The sequence below is a fragment of the Copidosoma floridanum genome, unplaced genomic scaffold (genome assembly GCF_036245765.1).
Source record: "Copidosoma floridanum isolate Cflo_tuat_1 unplaced genomic scaffold, Cflo_Japanese_pri ptg000006l, whole genome shotgun sequence".
NCBI lineage: Eukaryota > Metazoa > Arthropoda > Insecta > Hymenoptera > Encyrtidae > Copidosoma > Copidosoma floridanum.
The window spans coordinates 11,659,363-11,664,525 of record NW_028321883.1 but is presented as its reverse complement, the minus strand read 5'-3'; positions in this window follow the sequence as shown (position 1 = coordinate 11,664,525).

Below are 5,163 nucleotides of genomic sequence, written 5' to 3'. Positions count from 1 at the left end.
TGAAATAATGAAGAAAAATATGAGGTACTGATTAATGGCACATCAAAAAATAGTATGGCCCAGTTATCCCACTCAGTTAGTCCCGGTTTATGGGACATACAAAAACTGTTGTATTTAAACTACCGTCATAAAACGCTAGGTGCTTTTGTTCCAGAGATATGAGTATTTTAAACTTTAATAAGCCTTTTTCTCATAGTTGCCAGGCTTTCACAATTTTTTAATTATTTTTAAATTATTTTTCCCGTGATCAGCGTAGTCGAAAACATAAAGTATCAAGTTTTCACCTTACTGTGTATTATGCATGCCTTATCTAATTTTCCTGGTCTACAATGTTCTACGTTAAAGACTGATTTTGTTTGTATTTTAAATTAATAGAAAAAATAGTAACCTTACTTTAGCCTAAATATTTAACTCATTCCTCTCCTTTACGTGCCACGATTTTTAAATGTTGTATAGGAAATAATTTTAACTGCAATACAGTTTATCGAACTCAAACAACTTTTTTTTTCTATTATGGAATTATTATGAGTGACTCATTTTAATAGTATCTATAATAAAGTTAATTAAAAAATATTAATGATGAAATGCAAAATGAATGTGTTGTTCTGACAAAAATTTAATGCACAGAGATTGATAGGTAAACAATGAATTAACTTAAAAAAAAGCCAATATGGTAATTGAGACTCATATAATCAATACAAAAAGAAACATTTGTACTTTATTTAAACGTAATGGCTGCACGATGTATCAAACATATGTTTGACAAATGTATTTAATGACGTGTAGCTTCTATACGAGATTAAAATCCTACATTTTTCAATATCTCTTTTTCAATAAATTTCGAATAAAAAAAAAAAATTCAAATTCACCTTTTATATATTTAAGTAGGCCATTGCAAATTATAGACAAGACGAATAAAAATACCTTGACTTCTACTAGAAACATCCTTACTGCAAAGCTAACAATCCAGCTTGCAACCGAGTCTTTAATGTTCCTCTTATCTTTTTGAATTAACTGTAACTTACAAAATATGTTTTAAGCCCAAGAGTTATAAATGTACATGATGATTTTACGATAAGATAGAAATGGATGTATTCATTTGAATGTACAATTAGAAGACGCTTTCTGTTGAATATTATATTAAGCGTACAGTGAGAAATTTTTTCACGAGATTGAATGACTATATTATAAATAACTTTTACGAAATAAATATAGAATTCTCACGAATTTTTTAAATATTTACCTAACGAGTTTGAGCAGTCCATGTGTCATTTCATTTTTCCAATAATTTTTCATGAATTTTAATTTTATATGAATGCAATGATTAATACAAACATATGGGTAAAGATGTCAAAAAACTAGTATAGAGAAAAATGATAGACTCTATAAAAAAAGTCAAAATTGGTATCTTTTTTATTAGTTTTATAGATATTGTGAAGTAATATCAAAGTCATGAGAAAAAATAGTACAACGGAAAATTCGAGGACCTATGAAAACGTTTTTAAGTTTTGTCAAACTTTTTTCGAAAGTATTATGTTTTGGAATAACATACCAATGGCATTAGTGGTTCTCACAAAAATTTTTTTCCAGTTGAAGAAATTAGTACAAGAAATAGCTTCGTAAACATACAATAGCGCCATATAAAACCAGCTGTTTGTAGAATTTAAGTATAACATTATTAAAACAATTTGTTCGGAATGAAGTGTTATAATTACATAAATACAAAACAATTGTGTCTGTGACACCATCTTATAAGAGCTTCTAAGAGCTTATGAGACAAAAAAAATTAGTTGCTTGCCCTTATAGAAAAGTAAAATCACCTTTTTTTCATTGTTGTTTCACCCATTATTCCAATATTGCTTCCATTCCATTATTGCTATTTGAATAGCACTACTTAAAAAGCCGATTGTATTTCTTTACTTCTTTTTATTCTTCTTAGTTATTGAGCAATGCTATTTATTATTATTTAATTTCAGAACATTGTTTTTGTTGAGATACTTTAAGCATGACATTTTAAACATATTTTTGTTGTATTAGAGCAAAATTCAGTATTCTGTTGTGCAATGCTTTGAACATTTACTTAATAACAAGTCTTTCTACCAACTTTTGGTATGCTTGCCCCAAAACGTAAGTTGTAAATGCCCCTAAGTGTGAAATCATGGATCTTGCTGCAGTTCTACCCAAAAAAGCTAGAAATTGTCTACTAGACTTATACCTACCTTATATCAAATTTTCAAGGTAAGCGTACATAGTTTATAAGCGTCATTAACATTTCATAGTCACTGTACGTCATTACTCATGGCGCAATGCTTTCTTATCATAATAGTTTTAAACATAATTGTAAGAAAATTTCGGAAGACTGGTATAGTTTGTTTTGCTGCGTGCCTCAGGAAAAAATCGCGTAAGTAATTACCATGGGTTGGAAATGTTTTAAGCAGTAACTAAGTACTGTGTACTTGCCCATCTCATTATTATCCTACCACATTTCAATTCTGAGATAAACAAAATATTTTCTAACGTGACTGACTAAAAGACACGGAAAAAAATCACATGGAATATAATATTTTAGATTTTAACTAAGTTACCCGATCTGCCATGTGGCAAAAAAACTTCTTGCGACTAGTACAAGGTAACAAAATTTCACCTTAGGAAATATAATACTATTATACATGGATAAGTAGAAAATATTAAATTAAACTGTTACGCATACCATTAAAAATTTCCTTAAATGTCCTCCTTTCAGCAACCTACGTTATTTAAAAGATTTATGATTAGTCAGGAAAATAAAATTTACTAGCTAAAACGTGTCAGACGTCCATTACATTTTTTTCATTAAATTTTGAAGTTGTTTTTGTCTCTCTTCAGCTTTTAAGACAATCGTTAAATTTCTTACTAAAACTCCGGATTTACTGGGAAAGTCGAATTAATTTTCAAGCAATAAACGCACATTGAAAGTTTCAAAAGATTGCTGAAAGTCCGAGGGACATACACGTATGAATATCTTTGATTATAAGTGTAATTTGCAGTAGGTTTGTAATGTTTTATAGGGCGATGGTCTTAGCTTCCTATAATTTATTGATTTTTTCTAAAATAGTATTTAAAATTTTCATAATATCAAAAACTTTTGACAACCTAGCCACACTGTTGGTCTGGAAAAAATTCATCTACCCATAAACTGATATAGCTTATCTGCTTTGTTTTAATGTTTATTAAAAAATGGTTATTTTAAAAAGTAATATTTAAACTACGTATGAAAACTACGTGTACTACATACAATACTATATTTAAAAGGTATTGCAATTGAACGATCTATAGGAAAATAATCTTACTAAAAAAAAAATTAGAAGGGGAAGTCTTGATACTAACCTCGATACTAACTTAGAGACGTAGATAAACAGAAACTAAGAGCTTGTAATAAAAAATTAATGAAGACTCACAGACAATAATTCAGCGGCAGAGTTAACACACTAAATTGTAAAGTTAAATACTACAAAAAGAATAAAAATATTGACACCACAAAAAGTGAGACAAAACCACAGTCAAAAATTTTCTTCAAGTCTAAAACGTGAAGATTTCAGGCGACTTGAGGACTTTTGGTAGCAAAATGAAATTATTGGTGATACCATTTATGAGAGACTTAGCAACATCACTTCTGCTGTATAAATATAGAAATGAAAAAAAGGAAAAAATACAGAGATTAGGATTTAATTTTGTATAATAGTTATTAAAATGCACACCTTTTTGGTACATTTTTTATTATTAGATCGCAGAAAAAAAGTCATTTTTATGGTGCATTAGCATTCTTAAAGATAATGTAAGTAATAATAATATTAAATGTCTGTTTGTAAAAATTAATTCTCAGGATGTATTATAAACAGTGAGTAATATAAATAAAATATACATCGTAGCTTTTATATTACAAGGTTTTAAGTTATATACTACTTCAAATGACTTAGAATAAGGTGAAAAATTTTTTTCCTTTCAAAAATTTTTGCTGATCCATCAATTTTCCTTCCCAAAATATATATTGCCTTCTCTTGGTTTTCTATGTATGTATTAACTAAATCGACATAAATGAATTTCGCTTCTGATAATCTCTGTAACACACCCTTTGACATAATGCCTTTTAGTGATAGAAACGTATATTTGTTTCTGATGCTATCTTTTACTTGTATTTGAATAATTTATTACATCATACTTAAATAGTTTTTTTTTTTTAAACCAACGATAATTTTCTTATACTCATCGAGTACGTTACAACTTTGTATAAGTAGAAGTAAACGTTGCAAATAAAAATCACAAATGTGGGCTAATAATATAAACTTTTTATAAATACTGTACAAAAATTTTAAAACATCATTTGCAGCAACAGTCTCTGATAGCGTTGAAGCTTGCATTCCATATTTATACAAATTTTTGTTCATCCTAGTCGAACATTGCATTTCTAAAAATCTGGGATTGGTTGGATGAGTTGGAGTTACATGAGAATTATATGATAGAAATTCCGACTTCATAGATATCTGATACATCTCATTTTTATACATACCAAAGATTGTGGTCTCCGAATCAAAATAGGGGAGGGTGGGGCAGGCAGAGCACGGCGGCTCAGCATGGCACCCTCATAATATCAATAATCATAGACTTAAAAAATCGAATTTTGCCATAAATGTAATAAGAAATACTTATCCTATAATCCTCTATGTTTTCTATGTCGAAAAATTACGTTTCCGATTTATTATGTAATTTTAAAAATTTCACTGCTGAGAAAAAGTTGGCTTCATTTTTCATTGGCTTGAAACAACTCGAAAATATTAGATGTGTTTAACGAAAATGGGTGCATTTGATAGCTTAAGTCTTCAGCTTCTAAGCGCTATTTTTTTTTTTTTTTTTTTTAATTTATCTGAACAATGTTATAAACAATATAAAACCTCATTAAAATGGGGCAGGAGTAGCACCGAGGGTAGAGCAGGCGGAGCACGTTCAGCAGCTGCGGTATATATTTGCTGCACTTTATCAGCTGACTGCGCCTAAACTATTCTGTTACGTAAGGTATAGGGATACCTACAAACCTGATGTAAACAGTCCACAAAACAGAAGTGCAATACTTAAGTAGTTGTAGGTAAATTATCGACAGATGAGATTTATCTAAGCGATCCTTTAATC